This window comes from Panthera uncia (genome assembly GCF_023721935.1).
Source record: "Panthera uncia isolate 11264 chromosome B3 unlocalized genomic scaffold, Puncia_PCG_1.0 HiC_scaffold_1, whole genome shotgun sequence".
NCBI lineage: Eukaryota > Metazoa > Chordata > Mammalia > Carnivora > Felidae > Panthera > Panthera uncia.
In genome coordinates, this window is record NW_026057582.1 from 15,070,543 (window position 1) to 15,090,046 (window position 19,504).

Here is a 19,504-nt window from a genome sequence, read left to right on the forward strand (position 1 = left end):
TTTGAGAAAGAAGTAGTAAATAAAGCATTCGTGTGAGGTCTGAAAAGTGTCCACTGAGCCCGGGCTTGTCATTTAAGAAGTGACCTGTAACCTTTGCCAGAACATTTTCAGTGGTAGAGGAGAGAGGGGCTTGGTTGCAGTGAGCTAAAAGGGGCAGTTAAAGGGGTAAGCAGAGGTGATTTCTTTGGCAAACTTGGTGGAGAAGATGAAGCAGTTGCATGGGAAGGTGGAAGACCAGTGGGAACTTTGCTTTTTCCACAAGTGTGGATAGCAGCACTGGGCACAGTTTAAAGCTGTACAGAGGGTACCTGTTGAGAGAGTTTGAGAATACCAGGAGAGAGGAAGCTCTGGGGAGAGGCAGGGTCTCGGGTCAGAAAAAGGGGAGAGAGGCTGGATGTGGAGAGCTTTGGTGGTGGGCTAGCCTCAAACATGAGGATAGATTACATTCCTTGAAGGAAATGGAGTGAGGGTGGACGCGGATTTGGATACATTCATAGGTGCAGGGAATCTTGCCTGACCCTTTTGAGGGCTTTACTTTCCTTCTCTGAAGTAGGAAGACAGAATGTCTGCTGAGGGCAGGAAGCTGGGGATGTGATGGGGATTTGGTAAAAGTGATGAGGGTTTGGAATAGCTGTGGTGGGATATGAAAAGGTTGCCTGGGACACTGAGATCCCAAGAGAAGCTGCAGATCCTGGATGGTGACTTTCTCAAGCAGTGCTCAACAGCACAGGGGTAGGAAGCAAAGAGGGGGAGAATGTTTGGACTGGTCCAAAGTTGGATACGGGACAGTGGTGGGGCTGGAAGATAAGAAGGGGCTAGGGCATTGAGGATGTCAGGAGGGGTTGGGAAGGATTCACTGTGAATCTCACTATGAGTCTTTCCAGAATAGGAAGAGAAGCCACCGAGAGAGGTGTGGCTGGGAGGGAAGAAGAGGAGTACAGGGTCAATGAGACTGAAGAGCTGGTATAGACCAGGGAAGAATTAAGAGTTGGATGGACAGTGGGAGATGGCGGCCAGAACTTGGGATTTAACATTTCAAACATTTCAAACATTTTAGGGGTTGGCAAGGCCCACACAGAGGGTCTGGCTGTTGGAGGGATAGAGTTCAGGCTTTTCCAGCATACCTTTATTAAGCTTGCTTATTGTTCAAGCCAGTACCATAACCACACTTGTCTGCACCTTAATGGAGAAATCCACTTGTCCAAGAAATCTTTGGTAGTGAGGGGCAAGGGCGTTCAAAACACTTTCCTTTCCCCCTTGCATTTAGGGATTCTGAGTATGAGTCCCTTTGTCTTTCTCTCTTCTCTTCCTTTTATAACATTGAGTAACTTTTAAAAAAGGTCACCCTGACAATTACAGGAAGTTTACAGACTTTTCATATGTGAGGATATTTTCCTTTATCTTAATTCTTAGGTTCTTGTCCAGCTGGGCAGGTCCAAGATTTTGCTTCTGGCTATGGTTGTCTGGGACAACAGAAAGAATATCCTTCAAGGGCAAGCACAATCTTTCACCTAGGTGACAGAAGTTGGCTTCTTACCTGTCATAGAGTTGTTGTTGTGTGGTTTGACCCCCATCCTGTCGCTGGGACTGTGATTCGTTGCTGGATTCTCAGGTTCTGCACTTTTTTCAGGGAATCTGCTGTTTCCTGTAAGCAGTCACTGCAGAGGAAGTATATGTTTTTGCTAAAATTTCCCCTTTTGGCCGTTTGCTCTTTCCTCAAAGCTTGCAAATTGAGAAGGCAGAGGAATTGTAAATGAGTTCTGAATTTGGGCCAAGTGGAATCCAAATCCAGACACCATGGAGCTTCTGTGATTCTTCCATAAATAACTTTCCCTTTCTGGTATGGTAGAATGTTCCCTCAACTGGAAGGACAAGTCAGGTGGGCCTCAGTGTCCACTGTGGTCTGAGAGTGTGGGGTATGATCTCTTGTAACCTTGATGAACTATGGTGTAAGGGTATCTGAGCATACCTGTATACTTTTATCTATTTTATTTAAGTAGATATTACAAAGGAATGGGCATCTTTGATAGGTTCAAGAGTAGGTGCAAATACTTCATTAGAAAGGAAGTAAATGTATCCTCCCTAGGCATCCTTAATTCATGTATGTCCTGTAATCATATAACACTAGAAATTAGGAACAAAGGAGTCTTGTTACTGTGACCTGTTGAATGAATCTGCCCTGTGGTTTATAATTGCATTTTTAGTGTTGAATGCAGAGAGAGTCTAGTTACTGGTTTCCTAATGCCTTCAGCAGGCATTAATCAACTACAGAGGCATTGGCAATATAATCTCCTTTTCTCCTCCTGAAAACCCTTCCTCTTTTTCCCAACATTTTGGATTCCAAGAGAAAGTAGTTTGAAAAAAATCAATGGCTCTGTTTTAGTTTTGTTCTGGTTCTGTTTCTGGAGTGGTTTTGGTACCTGGTTTTCTTTTGGTTTCAATATGGTGAGAATATGGAATCTAATTTTTTTTTTTTAGCCCTTTTAGCTTCTGGAAGGACCTGGGATATGCCCTCTACTATATGTCACTTCCTGTCTCTCTTGTGCTCTCTTCCCTTTTCCTTCCACATTTTGCTGAATATTCAGGGCATGAAAGTACTGGAATTCCTTCATAATATACCCTGGTCAGGGGTGAGCTCTTTACCACCACGTTAAATTTTGCTTACGTTGGACCACCATCAGGCAAATTTGACTTTAGTGAGTTTTTTCAATCAATAGGACCCAGAAGATGCCAAGGCCAGAATGGTCAAGGTTCTTGCTATCCAAAATATAGACCATGGTCCAGTCATGTCGGGGACATTGTGTAGGAGTTCCTTAGAAATCCCCAATCCTAACCCCAGCCCAGACCTAAGAATATGCATTTTATGAATATATATATACTCAGGTGATTCATACACATGTTAAAGCACAGAAAGTGCTGACTGAGATGGCATGTTAGAAACCCATTGGCCCAGATAGCATTTTTTTTCTTTCACCCTGTCTGATTCATGACTGCCAGAGTTAGTCTGCTTCAGAGCCTGTTGGTCTTTGGTTTTTGTTTTTGTTTTTTTTTAGTTCAGAGAGGGAGAGAAATGGGGACCATTGGAAATCTGTTGAAGGACAACAGAAAGCCCTCTTGGAGGTACTGGAATTATGGGAATTTGTCCCATCTGCTTGGTGTCCCAGTCTGCCATCTTGCTGCCAATCTCTTGTGAAGTGCTTGGATGTCACTCCATTCTGAGAAAAGAAAAACATGTAGGTAGAAAAAATATATGACAGCTCTGGTTTCCATCCTAAGATTTATAGATGCCAAATGCAGCCTAAGAATGGTAATTACCAATGGGTTTTCAGGATATGAAGGATAAACCTGTTTTGATAACTCTTATTAATTACATATTAGCACATTCATTTTGGACAGCAGTGTCGGGAAACTATTAAGAGAAATAACATTAGTGTGTTTTGTGGCATTCTGGCTATAGGCAGGACATTATCTGTCTGTGGTCTCCTCCTGAGGCTTGGGTAAGTGATGACCTGGGATGGAACTAGAACAGTCTTTCAGCAAGAAGCCTTTCTCTTCTGTACTGCACTGTAATGTGGTGAGATGCACTGATTGTGACGCTTATGATTCAGAGGGTGAGGACACAGTGATCCGTCTCTTAAATGAAACCCACATCACTTTGGTGGCCATAAACTCAGATAGTCCTTGTTAGTGACTAAGTGTTTGGGGGTATGTGAACACATACAAAAACCTTGGATTGAATATTTTGAACGATCATTTGTCATCCTTTTGAAACATCCATGTTCATTTCATGGGCATCCATCACTCCCCTCTCCACTCCAGGTTGATGAGTTGAATTACGTGCAAATATACCTGGATTCTTTGTCTCTCAGAGACATGTTCCCTCAAATGCCCACACTGGCAGTAATGGGGGACTGGTAACAGGTTTAAATCAATGAGGGACTTCTTTTATCTCTCTCTATTGTCAAATTGCTTACAAAGAGAAGGGCAAAAGACTGAGGAATCTCCACAAATCAAAATTACAAACCTCAGGTCTTATCACACATACACAATTTCAAGAAAGAACAGTTCTTCATTAGTTTAAAAACACATGCTCAATATTAAATTTGAGTAGCATCAGGGGGAAGAAAAGTAACAAAACACCTGCAGTCATGTCTGTGCAAAAATAATATATTTTAGTTTATATTTAGCTTCTCCCTCTCCCAGATTTATCTACAAATACATATAACACATATAATATTTATATTGTTTTTAAAAATTTTTTGTTAATGTTTTTTTTTGAGACAGACAGAGACAGAGCACAAGTGGGCGAGGGGCAGAGAGACATAGAATCTGAAGCGGGCTCTGAGCTGTCAGCACAGAGCCTGACGTGGGGCTCGAACCCACGAACTGTGAGATTATGACTTGAGCCAAAGTCAGATGCTTAACTGACTGAGCCACCCAGGTGCCCCTATATTGTTTTAATAAAAATGTTACCATGGTAACATACTTTGCCTGCCTTTGCATTTAGCAATGCATTACATTTTCTCACATTAATAAATACCCTTTGCTATGATGTTTCATGGCTGCACCCTATGCAGTTTAGATTTCTCCAAGACATGGGGATAACAATAGGTATGGGTCTAATTAAAATGAGGAACAAAAAGAGAAAAAAAGCCTCTTAGTCCCAGGAGTATTGCATTTCACTAAATTCATTTCTCCTGGGAAATCATATGACTGAATGGCAATTTGGTTTCTTGTTTTTGTAACTTGTTATGACTACACATGTAAAGTTGCATACACTTGACTCCATCTATCATTTTTGGAAATGATTTGGGGCTCCAGACGTTTTCTTGTTACCAAGATTCTCAGATGTCTCAACCTCCATCTGCTTTCCATCTGCTTCTTGAAGTACCTGATGGATGCATATGCAAAGCCTAAATTATGTAAGTTGATACGGAGTAGGGAGACAAACTAGCTGAGGAGAAAAAGCATTCGTTCTTCCCTATCTCGGTTTGTAAAAATGAGCCGCCCTTCTTGTTGCCTGCGTTTATTTTGGACGATGGCTTATATAGGTGATCTGAAAGTTTGCGACTTTATGACTTTTAGGATATGCCAGATAACCTTCCAGAAGCAGAGCTGGTATCATGAATCTCCCCAGCTGGACACACGAATGTGGTTGCTAACTTCCCAGTGGAGAACTTCAAAGTACATGGCCCGGCACATCATGACCCCACCCCTGTCCGCTCTTATTTCATGATGCTTCCCTACAATAATCTTGCAATCCATGGGTCCATTCATACCGGGGAGACTAGCTCCTATGGGTCTGGGGAAATCCTTGACAGGCTTCCTCCTCCAATAGGACCCTCCTTCTTTTTTCTTCCCCTTGTAAATCCCACCCATCCTTACTCAAGATTCAGTCCTCCATGTAGTCATGCAGCCTTCTGGACTTCCCAGCTCATGAAGCTTACTGCCACAAGTGGGAGTCTCTTGGCTGGTATTCCTCAGAGGCTTGATTGCGTGTTTATCTGTGCATACTTGGTTATATGCCTATGTGTAGGGACACATCCCCAAGAAGAGCAATAACCTTTTTCCATGTACAAGTCAGATTTCCCATAAGTTGACAAAAAAAAAAAAAAAGCTTTAGAATATATTTCTTTTGCTTTTCACAGAAGCCACTTAAAAGCCTCACAAATCACACTGAAGTCATAAAGGTGGGAATGGATTCTACATCTTTTGAATCGGCCATGGCTGGCCACAAAATGAATTAGAATCTCCGTGTTTTCTCTCTTTTGTCCTCAGAAAGACTTGTACCCTTCGCTTCAACTGTAGTCTCCAATCACAATGAAAATGTAATAGGATGCATGTGGGCAGGCAGAAAGGGAATAAGGCACAAAATATGGCAATAGTGTGAGCTGATGAAGAAAGAAACCAGATTCAGAAACATGGAGCTGGAAGCAAAAGTCTCCTCTTCTCCTATCCCTCCTTCCCTCCTCTCTCTCCTTGATTTTCTATAATATATGCTCAACACTACTTTGTAGTTACTTAAGCCATATATAATTTTACATGCCTCTTAAATTTTTGTGGGTGTCTTTGGAAACAATTTGTGTAGGGGCAAATTTGCCCATGAGTATTTCATAACCCAGTGTAAATGTGCAGAGCTAAACTGTAAGACTCTAATAAACAGGGCCATGCTATTTATTTCCTAGTGTTCCCAGTAGTGCCTGGTACTGAGTCCTTATGCAAAGTAGCTGCCCAGTGTAATGGACTAACATACCTAACCTGTATGTAGAACATACCTATATGTCCTGCCAGACGCAAACCTATAAAGGACCACACACTTCCATAAGGAATTTCTGCCTTCTTTGGGAAAGGTGGGCATAGGGGCAGTTAATTGGGAAACCTTACTAGCAGAGGCTCCCTTATAAGAGCGGGAACATAGGGCTACCCCCCCCCCCCCCGCCCCGGCAACCCTGTCAAGTCTTGTGGTGGTGCTTGCTATGGGTAGGATGGGGAATAGCTCTTGACAAGATGAATGGATTGTCCTATATGGATGGATGGCTAGGGCCTCTATACTCTAAGGGAGTGAGGGAGGAGGGAATTAATGTTGAGAGCATAGACAATCACTATAGATAATGGAGGAAGAGAAGAATCCAGAGGCCCAGTCAAGAAAACTAGAGGCCCTTTGGGTTTAGGGAGAGGGAAATTCTTTTCTGTCTTCCAAGTGTTGACAACCTCAAACTCTCCCCTTCTTGTGAGCACCGGTATTCAGTGGGTGTAAGAAATTAGTATCTGCATTTGAGATGCTCCCTACCTCCTGTATCCAGGCCTCTGCTGGCGGCCTTCCCCTCTAGCAGAGCACTTGGGGTCCTCTCCTTACTGCTTCCTCCTCACCCCTTTTCTTAATGGACAGTACTTGCCGATAACTATTTCTGTGAGTGTGAATCGCTCTCCAGCTGTACTTTCCCCCATGCAAATGCAGACAGATAATAAATGTTGGGAATAAAAGAGAGCTTCCTATTTCTCTGGTGTACTCTTCTGATCTTAGAGATGTACAGAGACGCCCCAACGTCACATCTAATAGCGGTACTTCCGGGGGTGGGGGCAAGGCCAGACCTCCTTCCCTACTGCCTGAACACATTGGAGCAAGAGCTGTTCAAGTGGGGTTTTCTGGACTCACAATGGACCAAAGTACAGGCAGATGGTTAACCGTGGTTAACCTGCTGACTTTGACAACATGGGCATCATCTGAATCATCCAGACGTCAGTTTACCCAAATTATTTGGAATGCTCTCCACTCAAAGCTTTAGGTAGGGGACACCTACGCTTCTATTCCCTCCAGAAACTCTTCCTGGTTAAAAGGAGTCAGAAAAATTGCCTCTCCCTTATTTTCTGAAGGTCATGGGATTGGTGTTACAGAGAACAACTACGGACATGTGTTCTCCACTCCCCTAAAATGTGAACCTGACGGCTAGTAGCGGAGTTCCTGATCTTCACACGGCTTCTAAAGCAGCAAGTGGTGCTTCTGGCTGCTGCTTTCCCCTGTGGGTCTCCATCATCTTTGGGGTCAGCTCTTTGCTCCCGGGCCTAGTTGGCAGCCTGTCCTAGGCCTTGCCCCTGCCTGGAGCCCCAGCCTCCCAGCTTCCCGCTGTCCCTTGGGTTCCCGGGCTTCCGCCTTAGGACAGATAGGAACTCCACAAGGACGGACACTTGTTTCATTTTCATACCCACCTGGGCCCAAGAAAAAGCCAGTGTTCAATTAATACTTGCAGACTTGACTTACTTGCGCTCCCTGCACAGAGCATTTCCTTTCTGATGTTAATTTGTGACATGTTCACCTAAGACAAACCCAGTCCAGGATTCCTCCATTGTGTGATTGGTTGACTTACACAGTTTCACTCTCCCAGTTTTCACGACCTCTTAAATTTCTCAAGGTGGCACAAAGGTCTAAAGCTGTGTTCCCCCTTGGCCCGCCAGAAGGCTTACTGCCAGATGATTAAAGAAAGGATTTGGTATTTTGGTGAACTCACTCTCCTTCCAGGAGGAGATACTGATCCAGCTCAGCTGAGACAGACAAAGCCTCACGGTGGCTTGAAGCCAGGAAACTCCACTGACATCAGAACTCACGGGGTCCCAAGTGTTATAGGACGTATTGCTGGATGTTGACACCCACACCTTCCCATTTGCTAGAAGATAAGGAGGTCTGGAGTCATCTGCTTACACTGGTATCCAAGGGTGGAGGTGAATGTGACATTGTGGACACAAAAAGAGAAAAGCAAAGCTGATTCCTACCCACTCTCTCCCCCAAATTAAGAAATGATGCTCATGTCAAAGGATAAAGGGAAGCAGTCTGGACAGCTGAAAGGAAGGAGAAAGGTGGTGGGCAGTCACTTTCACTGAGGACCCACTCTCAGCTTCACACTCAACTGTGCTCTTTCACATGAATTATATAATTGAACTCTTGTAAGAACTTGGCCAGGTAGAAAACTTATTTCCATTTTACAGACGCAGAAACCTATGTCCAGAGAAAAATCTATGGGCTTGCCCTAGGTAGACACGGCTAGTAAGTGGCAAAGTCCCAGTCTTTCTGGCCCCAGAAAGTTTGTGGTTTTTGCACACTCTCATATTGCTTCTGTGTCCTGACTAAGGAAGTAAAAATAGTATGCGGTGCTGTGGGGTTGAGAGAAGCAAATGGACATTCTGGAGACAAAAATCAGATTTTACGCATAGCAACGTTGGCTTTCAGTTTTTTCTGACACTTATTACCATATTTTCTGCCCTGAATCCCGTGGGATCTCCTCTGCAGAAGTGGATCAGAATATTTAGAAATAACGACAACCTTAGGGGACTAATTCAGAATATAGCAGCTACGTAGGCTAGTGAAAAAATGTATCAAGACTTCAGAAATAAAAGTAGTATATATTTCCTGTGAAAAAGTAATAAAAAGGGCTTTGGATTGGTGACTTTCAGCCTCAGTTGGTCCTCTGCAGTCACTAGCAGCCTCACTGCCAAATATTTGGGATGGAGCTTTAGAATGACTAAAACAGATGATAGTTTCTGTAACGTTTCCCCACAAACTTTAAAAGAAAATTGTCATTAGACATTTTATGATTGACCTTCTTTTGTGTTTTCACCATTTACTAAGTCTGGGGGAAGATACAATGTTCGTGTCAATGTCTTCATGATCGAATTCCAGAGAACAGGAAAGCTGTGGAGATGAGCCCTCCGGGTTTTCTGCTCCGGTTCTGATTGGTTATGGGGCATTGTGGAATGATGGAGGAAGGGGAAAGAGGGTATATTCTCCCACGAGACTGGAAAGTCCAGCTCAGGATCCTGATGGACGTGCCCCAGAGAAGGAGGATGTGAGGAAAGGAAGGTCAAGTGCTAGTGCCCACCAGGGAAGCGAACTTGGGTTGGGAGAAATGGGGTGACCAGAGCAGCCCTCTGGCTAAGCTTGAGCATAACTGGCTGCCCTGAGGCAGAAGAGGTGATGTGGTGAGAGAAGGTCCCGGTGAGACAGGTGGGGAGAGAGCCGACCCTGAGTCTGCTTCTTTGTAACTCAGGCCCTGGGTCATCCTGCTTCCCAGGTCAAGGACTCTCTCCTCTGGTGACCACATCACCCCCATTCCAGGGTCTAGTGCCTTCCCAAGCCCATCTAAGGATTTTCCGTAAGCCTGGAGTTTCTCTAGCTCTTTCCTTTCTCCATTTTTCCTGATCTGGCCACATTCTTTCTTTCACTTTCCTTAGTATCTTTTAACTGTTTTTTTTCTTCTTTTTTTTTTTTGCCCCGGTCACCCCAGAATGAAACAGTGCTACTCTTCTGTGTACCTGAAGGCTTGGGGTTAGTGGGAGAGATTTTAGCACTGCATGGACTAGTATGCGACATGATTCATTAGCCATCCCTGGCTGCGGGGCTGTTTTTATAGGTCTCCTCTCTCCCTAGGTCTCCCCCACCATTGCTGCTAACTAACCTTATTACTACCTCCCCATTTCTTCCAAGATCCCAGGCCCTTCACTGCGGCATCTGCAGACAGCTCCAAGATTCTGGTTGCTTTATTGAGCAAAGTAATTTAGCTTTGTTTGGCTTAATCCTCACCCATCCAGACCAGCTCACGTCTCACATCCCAAGGGCCCATCAAACTGATATCTCAACAGAAAAACTGTCTATGGGGAGATGGATCACGCTACTTCCCAGAAAGCAGAAGCGGTAGAAACTTCTGGTTGTTTTTTTTAGATAGAAATTGTTTTCTTCCCTTGGCATTGAGAGCGGGTGAGTGAGAGGAAGTGAGTGAGAGGAAGAAGTATATAGGGGCTAGAGGAGTGTGCACTCAGCTCCCAGCTCTGCCCATGTCTGAGGAGCCTGCAAATCCTGTGTTAGGTTTTCTGTTGGATTTATTACCTTTGCCCCCAGAGAGGCCAGTGGCTTGGTGGTGAGTGTGCCGCTTATTGAATAGGCCACTTGGGAAATTTCATGGAACTGGTGACTCAAGACTGCAGTTCAACATGACCTTGGGCGAGTCCTTGACAAATAGGAAAATGGACTTTCCAACACAGCAGTCTTTATGACCCTTTCTGCAAGAGGTCTCCCTCCTTCCTCAGGCCTCAGATTGCACAGCCTGGATACTGCCTCTTGCATCACTCACTACACCCCATGGCTGGAGCTGAAATGTCTTTTGACATAGTGTGTGTGCACCTTGCCGGCACGGCCTCAGCAGTGGTCACTCTACCTATACAGAGGAGAGTAAAGTGAGGGGCTGTGGAGTTTTGGCTTTGTTTTTCTTCTTTGTGGCCTTGTCCACTTCTGCATCTATGGCCAGCCTTCCTCTGCAGTAGCATTGCTTTTCCTACTATTTCATAACCTACCACTCAAAAGTCAGGTCCTCCTACCTTTCTTCCCATTCCCCCCAGGGCAACTGGCTGTTTAATTTGCCACCCAAACAGGATTTGGTTTAGTTTAGTAAGATGTCCAGTTCTTAGAGACAGTGATAACTCCTGCCTGAAAACTACCCTGTATTGACCAGGAAGGGCCAACATCAACAGCAACCCCTAATTGTCCTTTTGTGATGCGGGATTGACAAACAGGGCCTTGGGGAGGAGACATAATTTTTGTCCATCTAACTCCTCCTGCAGAACAAATGGCTGAAAATCAAATCCAAGGCTAAGTTAAGAGATTCCACCCCTCTCTCTCTTTGGGGCAAATATCACGCACGTATGCTATTTGTTCATTGTCATTTCATTGAACCATGTACATAGTTTCCTTTCCTGAGAAACAAGGAACTATCTAGTGAACTATCTAGGACTTTACGTGGAGAGTGCAGCTATAGCTATAAAAGGCCCAAAGTTAGAGGATATCTCTACTGGGAACTATCAGTGGGTACCATTTTCTCCTTAACCCTCAAATCAAGACATAGGGACTCCTGTGTGTAAGAGATGATCCAGGAGATGCAGATTAGATGAGAAAGTGTTGAAATATTATTTGGTTGTACAACAGGACTGAATATTTGAAATCAGGACTGTTTTGGAAAGTCTAACATTGTGGGTTAGACTGCTCTGGCTCTAGTGCCCTTCCAAATCTCCTCCCAGTGAAATGGGTTCTTCTGATCTCAGTTCCCTGATTATTTATCTGTTTACTCTCATGAGGTGCTGGGACAAACTACACACAATACTCCAAAGCCTGTCTACACTGACAGTTAAATGCAAGTTCCCTACATGTTGTTGGTGTTCAATGATTAAAAATTTTAAGAGGTTTTTGGCACTTGCTATTGGGGTAAATTATAAAATGCCCCTCCTTGATCTTCCTCTCTTCCCTTCCACAGCCTGTGAATTTTGGTTGTTTGTGAAACAAGAGTCATTACTATTGGAATATTATTTAAGGAGACACGTGTCAATGCCATTCCAAAAATGGTACCCATTTATACCACTACTTAAAAGGGTGCTGTGTTACATGTCAGAATTAGTTAGCACCACCAGACAACTGGCTTTCTGGGAGCCATGATCAGTGCAGGGAGTGATCAGAAGGGCTGAGGTTGTGCTGGACATCTTAATCACCAACATCACCAGGAGGGTGGGGTAGATTCTGGGGCACTAAGCCCAGAAACAGATTCCCATAACTTGAGCTTCAGTTAGGTGGGCAGAGCTTTTCTGGGAGGCCCAGCAAATTCTCATCATGAAGGTAGAAATTCAGGGTCCAGACAGACTGGCTATTATTATTAAGAAAGCTCATTCATTTTTCTCATTCATCCATCCAAAGTTCTTTCAATTGACATGTATTTTGTTCCTTCTCTGTGCTAGGCACTAGATTTACACTAAGGCTACATAAAAATGGTTAAAATTTTATCCCATCCTATAAGGAGGTCTACTAGACATGACACTCAAGTTGAAGCAGAATGACAATGGAATACAAAAACACCATCCTAGAGACAAACTACGTGGAAGCTGTGTAATGTTGGGGCAAAGCTCCTCACCTTGCTGGGGTGGGGAGAATCAGGACAGGTGTCCCAAAGAGAGGGTTTCTATATCTGGATCTGGCCCAACAGAGTGCTGGGGGAGTGGAGTGGAGATCCACTTTCCGGCAGAGGGCACCTGCTACTGGGCTGTACTGCCCTGACTTGGCAGTGGTTAGGTCCCTGGCTTGTGCCAGTTGGGGGATTGGAAAATAAGAACAGCAAATCTGGAGAATGAGACTGGAGAATCAGAACGGGACCTCAGAACACAGGGTACAGGGAAGAAACCCAATTTTATGATGTGGGGCACACAGAGATCTGGGTTTGTGAACCCGTGGCCGCAAGAACCCTGATTTCCCTGTTATTGCAATGGACACATAAGATGCAGTGGGCTTCCCTGAGGGGATGTGTGGGAGCTCAGGGATCAGTCCTGGGGTTTAGAGGTCAAGATGACAGCCAAGGGGATCCCAGGTGTAAGGCTGTATGTTTAACATCATGGATAGGCCCTGATCCCCTGTCAGTCTACAGGCAAGAAATTTAAAGCTAAGCCCTGCCAGATGGGTGGTGGAGTCAGAAGGGGCAAGAGGGGAGGACTGAAGCAACTCAACCATTTCTTTCCTCAGGCCAGCCTTGGTTTGGAGCTAGACTAGGGTGAGGTACTGGCCTTGGATAGACCCAGCTGTGTCAGGGAAAATGGACAACTGGGGAAGGGGTCCAGATGAACTGAGAGGTTATTTATGCTAATGTTCTGGGAAACTGTGAGCTTTTCTGGTGAAGAATTAGGCCATCTATAAACAGTCATGCACAAATGCATGCTTAGTGTTGTTGCAAAGATGGACAACAAAGTTGAGCAGTAACAAAAGGAAGACTTGTCAGGGTTTACCCAATCAAACTTGGAAATCCTCTGTGCATCTGACACCAGGATGTCCCTGACTCTTGCTGCACGTCTCTGCTCAGGATCCCTCCTGGAGACAATGGACGTCAGGAGGCTATCTTTGGATCCACAATTGTGTGCTTTTTTACCTAGATTCCTGTAGACGCACCTCATTCAGGGAATCCTTTTCTGCCTATACCTTATGCATGTGACAGTCTGGCAGTGGTCTGAGATCTGGATCCAGAGCCTTGACTTAAGAGAACTAAGCCTTTGAATCCCAGTTTCCAGTTCTAAATGCTCTGTGATTTGCCTCTATATGCCCACCCTTCTCAGGGGCATGTGGCCCTGGACCCCAGCTTGCTCTAGCCTATCTCTGATCCACACTGTGCTCCTGGTTATAGCTTTACCCATGGTATGTCTCAAAGCCAAAGTTAAATCTCTTCCAGAAGAAGATGTCAATATTCAGAGCACAATATTGTATACATGGCCTACACGAGTAACTTCTGGGGAAAAGAGTTTTAAGAATAGTAACTACCTTTAGGGTGAGATTTGAAACTCAGGGCCAGAGCATTTTTTTTTTTTTTTTTAAACTGTGGGTATGTTTTCTGAGCATAGAGGTATGGACAGCTTGTTGGGAGCAGTGTCAGGTTCATAAAGTCTGAAAACATTTGATCCACTGATTCAAACAAAATGCCATATGAAATGGCATTTCTCTCTATGTTCTGAGACTCCAGAGGTGGTTGGCTTCATTCTTGTTTCTTGTCCCGTGTGGTCATTTCCTTACTGGCCTCAGGTTATGCACTTGGGCATTTTTAAAGAAATCAAAACCATGCCCAATCTTCCTGTCATGTGATTGTTCTTTCTCTCTTATTTTTTAATTGACCCAAAAGCTTTCCTTTCAGACCATATTGGCCTCACATGGCAGAGATGCCCACAAAATGCTAAATTAACTGAGAAAGGCCCTTGACCTCTGATAAGGGCCATTTTACCTTGTGCTCTAAGTATAAATTACTCTCCATTGGCAGACCTTGGTCTTTTGGGTTATTTGACTACCGTGACTAAATATGTATATATATATATATATATATATATATATATATATATTTCAGTCCAAAACTTTCAAAAGTGGTAAAAACATTATGGTGAAAACAGGGAGGATTATAACTGCAGTTTTGCAACTAATATTAATGCTCCGACTTAAAATATATTTTGCTGTGCCAATTCAATAGTAAAAAAAAAAACACTTAAGAAATTCATGAATTTTTTCGAAGGAAGAGAAATTAGCGTTTTTTAAATATGCAGAGTCCAGACCAGTTCAGCCGATGTGGGCTACTGATGAGCTAATATAGTCAGTATGCTCTGTCATTGGGTACCCTGTGATGCCAAGTGCTGCTGGGTTGATCCCTGTCTTATGCTGGCAGCCCCAGGGAATGTGAGGAATAGATAGCACATCTATATTTAAGTTATATTTAGGGCATATTTAGCCTGTAACAGAGACGCTTGAAGAAGAGCTTTCCCTGGAGATTAATTGCCAGCTGGTGTTGATGATACTTTGGGCTCCCAAACACCTCCGGGTGGGCTTTTATTTCCAGGAAATGGCTGGTGTCTTAATCATGACTTCTTACTTTGCCTGCTAAAATAGAATTTATATTTGGCAATCTTTATTTAATATGGTTTCTCTTTCGGAGGCCAGTCAGTCTGTCTTATTTGGAGAGGACTAAAACAGCTGGCACAGTCTCATTGGGGCGGTGAAGGACCCTTTATGAGGACTAATGTAGCTCTTCCTCATTCCCCGAATGTAGAGGAAGTCCTAGTTCAGAGTAATGGGTCTCCTTAGAACTTCCCAGCAGTTCATGAAAGGGCTTGTCCTTTGGAAGGGAGGTTGTTTCAGAAAAATACCACTTGTTGAAATTTTTAGGTACGGAGAAATTTATTTGTGGGGAGATGTTACCTAAATCTCAGGAAAAAAAAACAAAAAAAAAAAAAAACAAAAAAGATCTGACAACCCTCAAAGCCAGAAAACAAAAAATACAGGCATGACTCTTCTGGTTTCCCCAGAGACAAGGCTGTTACCGCTCTAAAAATGAGGTGACGGGTCTAGCTAGCTCTAACTGTAGACAGTTGCTGGGCTCTTGAAGAACACCAAGGCTAACAACAGAAGAAAAGCCATCAGCCCCCCTGTGCTGACTGTTTACCGTTGGAATCCGTTCTGATTGGTTGGTGCCCGTACCATATACCAGTTGTTAAATATTTTGAACATCAGCTCCACTTAGCTTAGAAATGATCTGGGAAAGGAACAGCATTTTAAAGGATGTGGAAGGGTCAGAGGTGACACTCTCAGATGGGAACGGTCCCAGTTCTGGCAGCACTCGAGGAGGAGGAGGGAGGAGGATAGGATGGTGAGGGGGAATTGACTGGACTACCCAAATTGGGTACCATAAATTTGAGCCTTCACAAGCCTTTCTTACAAAGTCCATATGTATAAAATACATTGACACATGGAACACAGGGAACAAGAGTGGCCTGGAAAGGTATTTGGGGTCAAGATCCTGGAGCTCATGGGGACAGTGAGGCCAGGGGAGTCCCTGGGTGAGCTGATGAACAGAGCTGGGGTGTGCATCCAGTGGTCAGACAGAGTAAAGCTGGCCTCCCTGGAGGCTCTGGGTGATGGCGGGCACAGCCCAAGTGTCCTGCCATCTCAGTCGCTTCTCATCCTTTCTGGCACCAATCCCAGGGAGCTGGCCCAGTCTGGAATGTGTCTCACGTAGAGGCATGCCCAGATGAGGCCCCGCTCCCCTCCAACCTCCTGCTCACCACATCCTTCTCATGGCCCCCAGTACTTGTCTGAGAGTCCAGAATGGACCACATTTTGTAATTCATATGTGCCCTTGTTTTGTCCGTGCTGGGAACTTGGAGAGGTCAGATTTGCCTTACACTGTGGTTATGGTATACCACTGTCATTGTACTTTCAATAGTTTTGATGTGTGAAAAAATTCAAGCATGTGCATATTTGTGTTTTTCCTATCAGATTCTCTATGTTACCCGTGGGCAATGTAACAGAGTTTCTGGAAACAATCTGTGTTTGGCTTTAGGATGCTCTGTGTGGCTTTTTCCTGGAGCAGATTAACCGTCTACTTCTCTTTTGGGGAGTGATATTTAGTTAGATTTCATTCCTTGATGGCACACCAACACAAGGGGTAGTGAATGTTTTCCTCTCAGTAGATCACAAGGGCGTTAAATGAAAGTAGGTGCTATTCACTAAGTTCTATTTTATCTCTTATCTTTTGGTATGTCTTAGGTTGACTACTTCTGATGATGTTCTTTGGGGTTAATGGCAAAATATCATGCTTAATGAGCTAGCAAATGCTGCTGGTTAAGGACTTCCAATTTTTTGCATGTATGTCACCAGTTTTCATTAATATGATGCTTCAGTGCTTTATGGAAGTAAAGGCTTGAAGACTCATTCAGTTGTCCGAAAGCCCCTTGAAAATTTGGTTGGTGTTCCTTTAGGAAAAAGATAGTCAACCTCCTGTAGAAGGGTCAAAGTACATAGGGCTGGGGCTAGATACGGAACTCTGAGCAGAGGGTCAGTGCTAAGGACTCCTTGGCATTAGGCAAAGAGAAGTGCAGTAGAGATGGCAAGGGGTGTGTGTGTGGGTGTGTGTGTGACTGTTTGAAGCAAACACCTCGCCCTGTCACCTCATCTTGTGACTTTTTTTTTTTTTTTTTATCCTGGTAGAGGTATACTTCATGCACCAAAAGGCAGAATCTGTGTGAATGGCCTATGAAAAGAGAGTTGTTTTTTTTTTTTTTTTTTCCTCTCTGCACTGGGATTTCAGGTAAAGCCTTAAAGTTGGGGGCAATGGGTGAAATAAATAATTCTGCATTTATCCAGAACGTACCAAAGAGAAACCAGACATGTTTTTTGGACACATGTACCTATCACCCAAATTCTTTCTTATAAATTGGAAGGTTGGTATTTATTGGGTGAACTATTTTGAAGGGAGTTTGCAGGAGTAAAGCTGCTATGGGTCTTCTCCTCAGAGAAGGGACTATAGGAGAGGAAAAGAGAGGAGAGGAGAGGAGAGGAAAGGAAAGGAGAGGAGAGGAGAAGAGAGAATGTTGTTCTCATTCATTAGCCAAAAGAAGAGAGCCCAATAAAACTACCAGAACTTCTCACAGACTTTGGTGTTGTCTGCTAGAAGGGGTGACCATGTCAACATTCCCTGGCTGAATGCCAGCTGGGGTTCAGAAACTCATTAGCTTTCCTATAGAAGAACAGAGTTCTCTAGAAAGGTTGACAGGTGTCCCCTGAAGAAGTCTAAAGATGAGAGGTTGGCTGGGGAAACTCAAAGTAGGAGGGCGAGAAGGGCAAGTTCAGGGGTTGAGCAGGCTGTACTTGCAGTTCTGAGGGACAAGAATGTATCCCCAAGGCATCAGGTAAATGTGTAAAAGGATCAAGGCTCAAGTTGTCTTGAAAGGATGCTGTCTAAGAAGGCTATCTGTGAGGGTAAGGGGACCTCAGAAGCATACTGCCAAGGCAGGACCTGATGGGGTCATGGGGCTTCAGCCTGGGGAAGAATTGTTTGGGTTAGGGGATGGTGTCACAGATAGTCCCCCAGGTAGTCTCCAACATGCGCATAACTGCTACGCATAAAATAGAGCCAGTATTTATATGATGGAGGCACTTCAAGAGCCAAGAGAGAGCACTGAAAACAGCACCAATTAAGTAAAAATTCCTTTGATCTTTTGCCTTTCATTCCCCTTGTGCTTGGAGAACCCAGAAGCAGGCACTGGGCAGAGTGAGGTGGAATAGGAGGTACTGCAAAGAGAGAGAGCCAGATAATGACTCCCTCCCAAGATGCTGATTCCCAAACCTGAAATCAAGCCCAAGCTTGGTGAAGAAAGTTTTACTTGGACGCAAGGTTACAGTTTTGATTTAGAATGGTCTGGATTGCGTTTATTAATTTCTGAAGACAGGGCTATTTTTTAATGGTTGCAATTGACTGGAAAATGATGAATCTGCCCCAAACATTGGTGGGAAAAAACAAAACCATTTCCTGATTATATCATACCCAGTCAAACCATATACAAGCCTGATTTAAAAAAAAAAAAATCTGCATTTCAGATATACCAATGAAGCTTACTTACTGTCCTTAGCTACATTGGCTTCATTCTAAAGATCTATCAAGATAGTGGTAGTTCATCTCCACACTGGATATTTAAGGATAGGCAAGAATTCACCTGAGGGAAACAAAAACATAATGCTTTCCAGGGAATGAGCATCATGGAAAGACTGATACCAGACCATCCTGTCCTCTCCAAAGCGAAAAGAAGACTCTTTGGGCTCTGGCTGCAGTTTTTTGCAAGATAGTTTTTAGCCCTTCTCCATGGACCTACATGGTTTCCTTACTCTCCATTGGGATGAATAATCTAATTCTTGCTGAGCCTGATTTCTCTATGGGAAGACTCAGATTGAAGGGTCAAAAAGATCAGATTGAGCTCTTATGGACAACCAAAGCCAATGATGCCTTTGGGAACTTTTTTGACCCTTTCCATTTAAAACCCCCAAGAAGAATCCAGAAACTCTTTGATTATCTGTATTCATATTAAGACTCGAAAACAAGCAAGGTTTTGTTTCATTTGACCAAGAATATTTTCTTTCTTTTTAGAGGTCACTTTAGGAGTCTTAAAATTAAGCACAGACAAACAAGAAATAAGGAAGCCTCAACAGCTTCCTTCATGAATGACAGATCAATAATCATTTATGCTAATGGTCTTGGATGGGTCTCTTCCTTTCCCACAATTTGTTCTAGTTGGCCATATCTCAACCTGAAGACCATTTTCCTTGGTGTATGCTGGCAGCTCCATGTTAAAGTCTCAAGAGAGTACTTTCCAAAGAATAGTAAGGCATTGCTAAGATCCCCAAGGACTTATTGGCACTGTTCTTTGACAGTCCTTTCTTACACAGAAGACGAAGCATTGCTTGAGTCATACTTCCTCTTTGCGAAGGCAGATGCAGGAGAAACAGATGAGCAGGGTTTCAGATGTGAGGAATCCTGGGTTGTCTTTCCAGCACAGTCATGGACTTTCAACAAAACCTGAGGCTCAAAGCCAAATACGTTGTTAAGTAATCTAAAGCCAGAGGGCGCTATTACACAGAAGACGTTAGAGCTTAAGTTGTCTTTTTTTTTTTTTTTTTTTTTTTTTT

General features: G+C 43.8%; 1 protein-coding gene across 6 annotated transcripts in view; it reads right to left on the reverse strand.

The window, feature by feature from the left end:
* Positions 1-386: 386 nt before the first annotated feature.
* Positions 387-19,504, reverse strand: part of GPR65 (G protein-coupled receptor 65) — a 129,242-nt gene continuing 110,124 nt past the window's right edge. For all 6 annotated transcript variants that reach the window (XR_007453638.1, XR_007453637.1, XR_007453632.1 and 3 more), the window contains one exon: positions 387-3,215. The gene's annotated coding sequence lies outside the window, so the exon portion shown is untranslated. The remainder of the gene's footprint in view (positions 3,216-19,504) is intronic.